Source organism: Podarcis gaigeae, assembly GCF_964106915.1.
Source record: "Podarcis gaigeae genome assembly, chromosome: 3".
Lineage (NCBI taxonomy): Eukaryota > Metazoa > Chordata > Lepidosauria > Squamata > Lacertidae > Podarcis > Podarcis gaigeae.
Genome location: NC_139680.1, coordinates 46767025 through 46778220, shown reverse-complemented (window position 1 = coordinate 46778220; position 11196 = coordinate 46767025). Strand labels below are relative to the sequence as shown.

Sequence of the window (11196 nt, the reverse complement as noted above, 5' to 3'; positions counted from 1 at the left end):
TGTAGGGCTGGAAAAGGTGCAGAAGAGTGCAATTAAAATGATCAAGGGACTGGAACAACTCCCCTATGAGGAAATGATATAATATTTGGGGCTTTGTAGTTTAGGAAAAAGTTTAGGAGTAAGCGGGGACATGCTAGAAGTGTATAAAAATACAGTATGTATGATGTTGATAAAAGTGGATAGAGCAAAGCTTCTTTCATAATTCCACAATCCGTGAAGTGGAATGTTGAAAGATTGCTGGGGAAAGCATTCTACTCCCCCCCCTTACCTTAATTTGATGGTACAAGATTTCAAGTATTACTATGTTTTTAAAAAATATACTAACAAGTGTAGAACTCTATATTCACCCTTGGGCTAGTTTGGGGAGCAAAGATCACTCCTATACTTGAGCCTTCCACATGGCAAGCCTTGTGCTACCAGCTGAGACTACAGACTGGTGATTCACCCGGTAGCATTATTTATGACAACATTCCTTACACAGAAATGCTTCAAATTATATTGCTTTATGCAAACAAATACTTTTAAAACCTAGATGAGGCTTATTCATTCATATGAAACCTTTTTTTTTTTGCTAGCAAGTTTTCTATAAAACAGTCATGGTTGCAATTTTCCAAAGTGTCTTTCTGTGTACATCTGTAATGAAATGTGTATTGTTTAAAATATATGCTTCACAATATTTTGAAAGGCCTTTAGCAGCCAGCCTTGTGGCATATGGTGGCTTTGCATTTCCACATGCAAGACCTATCACTGGTACAAACCAGTCATGTCATACGATAGCTAGCTACAGTATGGCACTTCATATACAGTTATCTGATCTCTAGCTGAAGAAACAGAAGGTAACATATTTAGAGATTAAAGCAAACATTAAGAATTAAGAGCCTCATGCTCCATAGTCATCCCAGAAACAAATGATCACATAGCGTTACCTTAGTACAGTGCTAAACTGAGTGGCTTCACAATTATAATGATAAGCAATTACCTGCAAACTGTTCCACCACAAGCCTTATTTATTTGAGGCTTCCAGACTAGAGGTTGCTGTGGAATGGGCTACTGTGATCCACGGAAATCACTAGGACATATTTCTTAGACAACTGTCGTGCATGTGCAGCATGTAGATGCCATGTGTGTAAATTTCCCCATTCATGTCAGTGAAGCAATGAAGGAGGACATCTCCATGCATTTATGCTTTTACAACAGGGTGCACAATTTTGGGGGTGGGATCAGAACCAATGGCACTGAGATTTGGAAAAATACTGCTTCTTTCTGATAGTCTTTGACACAGTTCTTAAAAGAATTTTGATCAAACACATTTTCATTAGCAAAGGTGGAATTTGAAGAAATGTCTAACAGGATTTCCCCTTGGTTTTTAATTAAACGAGGATAAAACATCTCTATAAAAGGGTGATTAATTTAAGCTGTCATATAAACTGGTTCTCTGGTTGCTGGCTGTCAGCCTATCCATATGGCATTCCTTTTTCTACAGATAGAAGAGTATATTTATGATAGCGTAATTAAAAAATAAACCAAGTGTTGGAGTATACACGACATATAGGCAATATTCTGATTGATCCACTCCCACTGTGCTAATCTTTCCTAAACCTAAAGATGGATCTAATTTGTGTTATTTAGTAAATTTGCCTATTTATGTGGCATACCAAGAAAGATGGCTGGAAAGAAAGAGGTAGAGTCAGTGGCATGGTGCTGTACCAGACAAAACATTAAAAATAACAAGGTATTATAGAGTTGTGGCATCTGTTCTGATGGAGCTTTAGGGTAGAGGTGCCCTTAGAACAGGACTTTGAGACAGAAATCTCAAGTCTCAACTTTGGGTCCTATGCAGCCGCCTGAAAGTACTGGATGTGGCCTGTTCTAACAAGCAGTCTTGCCATTTAGTGAGTTCAATGGACACTTCCCATAATTCTCTGCAGGGTACAACATGCAGTAGTTTTATTGCAAACACCCAAGTGTATGTGTGGCTCTAAGATTCATAGTCTATCAAGGAAATGCACTCTGCATATGCCCAGAAGTACAATTACACATGCTCAAACCCTGAACAATGCTAAATACGCCCTGGCTTAAATGGAACCTAGAGAGCAGAATCGTTTGTTCATAAGTAAACCATGCAGAGCAAGGGATTAGTTTTATATTCAGTTAAAATATTCAAGGTCCCAGGTTCAATCCCCGGCACTTCCAGTTAAGAGGATCATGAGAAAGGCCCCACTCTGCCTCAGATCCTAGACAACTACTGTTGCCAGGCAAGACGAGACAAAGCGGGGATCGGTGGATCAGCCCTCCTATACCCATCCCCCGATCCGTAAAGGGCAGGGGCTGGGACAATCCGGAATCCTGCACAATTCGTAGCCTAGGACGTGACGCCTGCTCCTTTAACGATGGAGGAAAATAAAAGCTGCTGTGCACATTTAGCGCGATGATGGCTTGCGTTCCCGGTGCAAACAGCCGCACCCGTTTTCAAGGGAGTCAGGAGGGAGCGAGGCCTCTCCAAACACGTGGGCACCAGCAATTTCAAGGGGGGTTGACATCGATGTAAATACAGGCGGCTCTCTATCGGCGGTGCGGCAGCTCCGGCTGGTGTTTACAAAGCAGAGCGGACCCCCCCCCCAACACACAATCCCGCCCCATTCAACCGCCCCGGCTCTTGCTTAGCCTCTCTCGGGGCGGGACGGGCAGCCCTGCGACCGAGCGAAGCGGCCCTCGCCGAAGCTCGGCTTCCTTTGCCGCTTCCTGCTCCTCCTCCTCCTTGGCTTCTGCTGCCGCCGCTCCAGCCTGCAGCCTGCGAGGGCGAAGCCCGTCGCCCAGCGCGGTGAGTGCGGCGGGCTGGGGGAGGCGAGCTAAGGGGAGGCCTCTCGCTTGGGTGGGGGCGGCCGGTGTTGGGCGGGGAAGGGGCTGCGCGGCATGTGGCCCCGCTAAGGGCTCCGCGGTGCTTCCCCGAGGGCCCGAGGTCTTGCAGGCGGTGGCTGAGGCGCCCTTGCCCCGGCCTTCCTCAGTCGTGGCCTAGGCAGGCGGCCTGCGCTGACTGGGGACACCTTTGGGGGTTGAATTGGGACGCCGCCTTGCACCTCCTTGAGCCCGGCTCGCCCTGGCGGCCGAACTGGTAGGCCGGGTCCCGGGTGGTGAACGCTTAGCTCTCCCCGAGCCTTTAAAGGGCCCAGGCCTTTAAAGCCTCGACCCTGGGCTCCAAGGTGTTTGCTGCCCAAATGAATTTGCCCACTAACTTATTGTTGGCCCAGTTGGCTGGAGTCAACAGTGTGAGGCGGCAGCAAAACAGCTCATGCTGTTCTAGGCTGCATCAGCAGAAATACAGTGCCCAGATCAAGGGAAGTGATAGTACCACTCTATTCTGCCGTAGTCAGAATACTGTGTCCTATTCTGGGCACCATAATTGAAGAATGTTGACCAGGATGATCAAGGGACTGGAAACTAAGCCTTATGAGGAGCGCTTGCAGGAGCTGGGTATGTTTAACCTGGAAAAGAGGAGACTGAGAGGAGATAGGATAGCCATATCCTAAGGGCTGTCACATGGAGGAGGGAGCATGCTTGTTTTCTCGTGCTCTGGAGAGTAGGAATCAAACCAATGGCTTCAAGTTGGAAGAAAGGAGATTCCAGCTCAACATTTGGAAAAAACCTTGTGATAGTAAGCTTTTCAGCAGTGGAACAGACCCCCACTAGAGGTGGTGGACTCTCCTTCTTTCGAGGTTTTCAAACAGAGGTTGGATGATCATCTGTCATAGATACTTAAGCATTGCAGAGGATTGGACTAGATGACTCTTGGGTCCCTTCCAAGATTCTGTGGTGCCAAGGTTGCAGGTTCAGTCCTCATATGGGCCAACTGCATATTCCTGCATTGCAGGGGGTTGGACTAGACGGCCTTTGGGATCCCTTCCAACGCTGCAGTTCTATGAACTAGTACAAATCTTGGGAACTTTGGGCTTTCCAGGTGTTGCTGGACTACAATTCCCATCAGCCCTAATCAGCATAGGGAGGGTGAGTGTTGTACTCCAGTGATATCTGAAGGGCCAATTGTTTCCCCAGCCCTGATCTAGGGAATACATACCCTCTGTAGTGTACAGCACTCCTTACTGAACACCTCAGGATTTGCTTCCAAGAACATGTTCAGATCATGCAAGGAGATAGTTGTTTTGCTGGTCATGGTGAATGGGTACTGCAAAAGCATAAAGAGTACCTAAGGTGGGGGGGAAAATGTGTCCTGTATATGTCCGCAGGAAATTGTGAGTCAAGTAGTAAGGGCTACCTACTTGACTCACAATTTCCTGGGACATATACAGGACACATTTTCCCCCCAAAATAGGTACTAGCTGCCATGCTTGAGGCTGCCTTCTGTTGGTACACACTTATGCAAGTTGCCAAGTCACACAGAGCTCTAATAAATGCTCAAGAGGAAGTGTGAACAAACCAACCTCAAACTGCCAGTGCAAATAGCACAGAACAATATTTTGTGAAAATTTGACTACCCCTTTCCACCCCGTGTTAGAAACTGAGATATGAAGGCTAGGAGCTACGTAAATGGCACCTTAAACCTAGGTTATGGGCACAACAACAGAATGTCTAGGCATGCTTTTTAATAACAAGAATACAAAACTGAAAATTAATGAACTGCACTTAAAATACTATGTTCATTTTTCACAAGGTCTAGTCCTTCCCCTGCCCGCCCACCCCCTAATATTCCTAGAGGGTCTCTTCTCCAGTCTTCAGATAGTAGCTGGAAGTGGGGAGGCAGAAAAAAGTCCTCCTTTCATTCCACTCTACAGTTTTAATCGGAAATTTTAGGCGCAGTACTGAGCTCGGAGCTCAGAAACAGCTTGCTCTGATGAAATTCCCTGTCGCAAAATGCACCTAGAACAATGAGAGTTTTGAACACTGTTTTCACCTGCAGGAGCACCCAGTTCTTGGAATTCATGTTTTAAGAAAAAATCATTAAGAACTCTAGGACAGGTTGGGAATTCTGTGACTATCTAGATGCTGTTCTAATTTCCATCAGCCCCAGCGAGCATGGTCAATGATAGGAAATAATGGGAATTGTAGTCTAGCAATATCTGGAGGCCCACAGGTTCCCCACCTGCTCTGGAGTGTTGTGGAAGTTCTTGTTCAGGGCTTCTGCTGACAGGGCTGGTTAGCTGAAGCCTGCCCATAATTTGCTTCTAAGGGTTGGTTCATTGTTGAATATAGTATTCTATATCATAGACTTCTGCTGGATAGGAATAGCTAATTATTACATATATATTATAGAAACTGGTTCAGTAAAAGCTAATTGGAGTCCCTTTGTACTTTTTCCCACTTGCATGCTTACCTGTTTGGTGCCCAGAAGCTGACTGATAGGTTTGTGCATATCAATGAAGTTTTCCTTTGCTTCATTGTTATAAATGTGAACTTTATTCCTAAGCTGTGACAGATGACCAGAAATGCAAACAATTTAAAAAGAATCAGACTTGCTGTCTAGTCACCTCTAGTTATACCAGTAAGCCCTTGTGTCATATGTGCCTTGCCCTTCGTCATGTGGTTCAGTGTTAGAGGAAAAAGGGAGCAGGATCAAGCATGTTTATAGAGTGCAGTTATCCTTTTTCTTGTGAATAAAAATAAGTCATTGGAAAGGGTATCGAAATCCAGTTTATTTGATGAGCACAGTCTTTTTTGTTTTTGGGGGTGGGGTATCTTGAGCTGTCTTGTATCATGAGAACAAAGATGTACTTTGCTCCACCTAGACTTCAATCATATGGTCCCTGGGAGGGTATCTCCCAGGACGGGTTAAATCTAATTTTCCAGCTTCAGAGAGGGAGATTTGGTATTGTAGCTCTGATTGTGTCGGTGCTTCTGGCACTCTGGTTCAATCTCAGATGTCAGAAGGGCAAAAAATGGGTGTTTCTGTGGTGTGCCAGTAGGTGCCAGGATCTGAAGGATCCTCGCCCATGACCAGGGAGATATGTAGATATGCTTCTCTGCGTATCTAAATGTCTCCTTCTGTTTCCCTCTCTTTGGAAAGAATAGTTAGGAAAAGTGGAATAATTTATTCAGGGAGCCAGGAAAGCTATTGAGTGGTGCAGAACAATTCTCTGTCTTCACTTCCACCCTGCTGGCAGAGCCCATGATAATGTTGAATGTGGTTGTTAATTCATCCCTCTCCGCCCACACCGATAATAAGATTGCAGTCCTTCACAGGCAACTTTGTAGCAGTGGCATCAACTTGGAGTTTTAGGGTTCAGTTCATCCATCAGTTGTATGATGGATTTTCATTCATTTCCGTGGGAATCATGTAGAATCTCTGTGCTGTGGAGACCTAAACCCCTAGAATTTTTTTCAGATGTACTTTGTCCTACTGGGCAAATAATGTTTTAGTTTAAGAACTGGTTTTTATCAGTCACACCTGCCTCTATTGCATTTTGTTCGATCCTAGGTTCTTTTATTGTGATACGGTAATTTTTAATTGTTGCAAGCCACCCTGAGTGAGATAAATGCTTTTTAAAAATGTACTGCTTCCACTCTTTTCCGTAACACCTACATCTTCTCTGAGTGCTGGTCACTTAATGAGAAAATACGTAGTTTTAATGAGTGTTTGTTTTACTTGCTTTTACTTTTTATTTTGTTCTTGGATAAGAAATATCTTGCAGGATCAGACTAAGGCCCAACAAATCTAACATCCTGTTTCTAGCAGTAGTGACCCCTTCATGCTTGCAGCGTGGTGGACATCCTCTATTGTTTCCAGTCTTATCACTGAACTAAAGTGGTAACATGAGCCAAGCAACTTCTATGAAATACAGCCACCTGAATAACACTTGTGCAAAGTTACCGCTATGCAGTACTGAGCCAAATATTTCAGAATATTTGTGCCAGTTACTGTAATTTAGCTTCCTAAGTATCTCTTTCTGGCTTCAAAATGAAGACAGCACTGCAGCTTACAAGTAGGCTATATGTTGTTGACTTGAGAAGTTTCTTGATAATGTACTTGAGTTGTAAAGCTTTTGTCAGATTTCTCCAGGAAATATTGCAAAACTGGTATTCTGTAGATTTGTTCCCCCTTAAGTTGTGCAACAGCACACCATCTGTCTTGGGTTTTGCTGGTAGTGTCCAATGTAGAGCAACTTGTCCTTGGTTTGAGATTGACATGTGTCATGAAGAACAAACTGGGGCAGCCTGCTATGTAGAAAAAAGTGATGTAATATTACACCCTCGGCAGTTAGTGGCTTCCTAGGAAAGAGTGCTAATCATTCCATCGGCCTGACATCCTGCTGTCTTGTCAACCACTATATGTTTCCCCTTGGGCTGTACCAGAGCCACACTTCAGAACCCATTATCTCCAAGTTCCTGGGTTCTCTGACCATAGAAGCAGCATCTAAATTGGATCATAAAAGATGGCCAGCAAGCGGATATTTCCCTTCTTTTCAACATTTAGTTTAATACTGTAGAGAGTTGTCAAAAATATTTGTGATGAAGCAAACTGTAGTGACACACATGAATGACCTTGGAAGACATGAATAGCTTATAAAAACAAGAATCAGTAAAACCTACTTACTTATTTAAAAATCTGCAGTTAAAACCATCAAATAGCAGGACTGGAATAAATCAATTTCTTGAATACAGAAAAAATAACTTTTCAGAACCCATCTAAATTCAGGAAGAGAGGGAACATGACAGATTTATCCAAGAAGGACAATCCAAAGTTTTGATGCCACTACGAGAAAGACCCTGTCTCTTGTAACCATCTGTATTGTCCACGTCAAAGGCATGTGGGATATGCTTTGGTTGGTGTACTTGTTAATGTATCTATCACCAACAGACTTCGATTAAATCACTGAAGAGGTGTTGAGGTTTTCCTAGTATTGTTGTCTTGAGTGACTTTCATTTGTATGCTGAATTAAGAGATGTGCTCAGGTTTTCATAGCCACCATGGCAATGATGGGCTTACTCTAACGAGTATCTGACCCAATGCTTGTTACAGGTCAGAGTTTGAAATCTGGTACCGTATTTTTCGCCCTATAGGACGCACCTTTCCCCCTCCAAAAATGAAGGGGAAATGTGTGTGCGTCCTATGGGGTGAATGCAGGCTTCAGGAAGCTATCCGCTAGCCATGGGAGACGCAGCTCTCCCACGGCTAGCGGAGAGCTTGCCGGCACCCAGAAGCTTGGGACGCGCTGAACTCAGCACGCCCCAAGCTTCGGGCTTCGCGCAGCGCTCCGCTAGCCGTGGGAGAGCCGTGCGACTTCGCAGCCTGTTCTGGGGGCTGGGGGTGCGTCCTATGGGCGAAAAACACGGTAATTTATTCTGATCAGCTAATGACTGATTTGTTTCTGCAAAATGAGGGCTGTGGCTTCTTCTTTGGGATTTTAAGCCTCTGCACATCTAAATTCTGCCATAGAACCTATTTTAAAGCCTAGTCCACGGTAACAGTAATGAGATTTCATTTTTGCCACCATTATGCCCAGATACGCTTGTCCTGTTGAGTTTTCCCAAATGGTTAAGGGCCTGTTGCAGTCTGCCACTTCTCTTGCTGAGAAATTGGAAATCTCAGTTGCTTACTATGGTAAATTCAACAAACTCTGGGTTCCTTAGAGCTTTGTGGATAAAATTACTTGGACTCAGATTCAACGTCTCTAGCTATCAGGGCTGAGCTGTAGGCAGTGATGAGCCTGGAGTTGCACCAAGGATTTGAAGTAGAGAAGCCAGCAGTCTGGTGTTAAGGACAACCAAAGGATACAGGAGCATTCTAAATCTCAGAAAGACTGTGTTGCTTAGTCTTAACTGGAACAAGAAGCCTTCTTATTCTTATTCCTGTCCAGGGAGATCCATGGGTGAGCAGGGTCAGTTCAGGGCCTTGGCTGCTTAGGCAGATATTGTAGCTGGTAGTTTGTGGCATACCACATGGGCCAGTCACATATGGATTAAAGTCTGAGCTACAGTAGTCTTCCATAATTTGAGGCATCCAGAAATTTGGGAGTTCTTTGGATTAATTTAGATTTTTGAGATCTAAGAATGTGGACAAGGTGCTGGATTCAGTCCATGCCAGTGCGTTGCCTGTTCAATCCATATGCATCAAAGTTAGTGATGATTGGAGTCACTGAGGTCTGTATTTTCAAAGTTGTGGAAGCTTCCTTCAGGGAAGGTTCAGTTACATCCTCTTCAAAAGAAGCAGGAGCAAGGCCTCTACTGAAAAAGGCTTCTCTAGTGGAAGACAGAAGTGCCTGGCGTGCTCTGGTCCATGGGGTCACGAAGAGTCGGACACGACTAAACGACTAAACAACAACAACAAGATACCCTGGAGTTGTGGATTTAAAGCAGGCATAGGCAAACACTGCCCTCCAGATGTTTTGGGACTACAATTTCCATCATCCCTGACCATTCGTCCTGTTAGCTAGGGATCATGGGAGTTGTAGTCCCAAAGCATCTGGAGGGCCGAGTTTGCCTACCCCTGATTTAAAGTCTAACTTCCCATTCCTACAAAAAACAGAGCAGAAAAGTGCAGGCCAGCTCTATGGATGAACTGAAATAGGTCATGATATCGTTTGAGATGGAGGCTTCCTGTGTTTTCATGATTGATGCCCCGTGCTGAGAGGGGGATTCTGATCTAGACTGGTATCCTTCTGGACCTAATAAGTGAGTTAGGAGTGGGAATGGGCTGTGTTAGCTGTATTACTGGGAAGCTTCAGAAGGTGGTGTTGGGAGACTGCTGTTCTCTGTGTGTGTCTTGTCTCCCCTGCTTTTGAGTTTCTACATGACCCTTCTGTGATAGCTTAGCTGTGTATCTGGCATATGAGTAGAGGGTGCCATTGATGGATCCCCACAGAACCCCATGGAAAAGAGAAGTAATTTTCTGGCATCCGCCCTCCCCAGTAATGTTGTAGGTGGGATGTGCCTATGGCATGGAATATCATGGTTATGACACTTTGAGAATTTCAAATGACGTTTGGGGATGGAAACAGCGTTTCTGCTACTACCAGCCTGTAGTTCTGGTTCCTTTACTGCTCCAGGAGGCATTAAGTGCTTGTATGCTTTGAAAGGCTTTCAGAGCTGTCGCTGTGCTGAAACGTCTTATCTGCTGATTGATGACATTGTCCAGTTGCTAGTCATGACGAATACGGTCCTGACTGTAATTGGGTGACAGTTGATCTAGCTCTGGACATCTAAAATGCCACAGGTAGTTACGAAACACATCTGCGTGTAGCTCATGTGAAAATGCAAGACATCTGTAAACATGTCATTCATAGAAAATGGGACGAAGCAAGACCTGTCATCATCCATGCTTTTTGACCACATGTAAAACCAAGCCTTATCCTATAATTATTGTGAGGTTAAGTATTGATCAGGCAGTCACTGCTGTATAAAACAGCTAAAAGCTTTTCTTTTATTAAAATTGCTTTTAATATAGCGGCAGTAACCAGTGTTCTAGCTCTGAGGAGAGCATTGGCCTTGGCCTGAGGATAACTGGTTGGCCATGGAGCTCACTGAATGCCTTTGGGCTACTGTCACTCAGGCTTGTTTTCCTCTCAGGTTTGTTGTGAGGATAAAATGGATGGGAATTCCCTGTGGTCCTTGGAAGCAGGATGGCATAAAATGTAAGGTATAAATAATACACTAATCCTGGGGGAGAAATGTCATAGTAGCAAGTACCAATAGGGTAGTTGTAAGGCATTCATGTCTCCAATGAAAAGTCCAGGGGTGTCTAATTGGGGTCTGCATTATGCAGAGTTATACTAAAAGTAGGTAGAGTTATAGTCAAACTTACTTTTTAAAAATGTAGCCCCTTTCCACTATTTTTGGCAAGCTCCAGTTTCATTGCACAACAATATTTTTAAGCATAAGTTGAGAGTCACTGCCAATTAAGGCAGTGGGAATAATTGCTGCTGGGACCTCTCCAGGCCATTTATTTGAGAGTAGGGCTGCTTATTGCATTTCTTTGTCAACATAATGCAGAATTTTAGGAGTCGTTTATGGCAGCCAAACCTTTCCGTATTAGCAATACATATTTCTTCATTTCTTTTCCAGCAGATAACAGATGCGGGTAAAAGATCCATCAAGGGCTATCCCTGTCAAAACCAAGACACACACAAAGTCAAATCAGCATCAAGATGATGATTCTTCAGATGATATCACAGGTAAAAAAAGCCATCTAATGGTATGAATCAATTGACAAAATCATGTGGGTAGTAATAATTTGTATTTAATGTATCG

At 44.1% G+C, this 11196-nt stretch overlaps 1 protein-coding gene across 12 annotated transcripts in view; it reads left to right on the top strand.

The window, feature by feature from the left end:
- Nucleotides 1-2112: 2112 nt before the first annotated feature.
- Nucleotides 2113-11196, top strand: part of USP45 (ubiquitin specific peptidase 45) — a 54074-nt gene continuing 44990 nt past the window's right edge. For 3 of the 12 annotated variants that reach the window (XM_083731283.1, XM_083731291.1, XM_083731286.1), the window contains exons 1-2: nt 2113-2821; nt 11011-11140. The gene's annotated coding sequence lies outside the window, so the exon portion shown is untranslated. Of the gene's footprint in view, nt 3472-11010; nt 11191-11196 lie in introns of all 12 variants that reach the window. The other 9 variants (XM_083731282.1, XM_083731288.1, XM_083731280.1 and 6 more) reach the window with 8 other exon arrangements.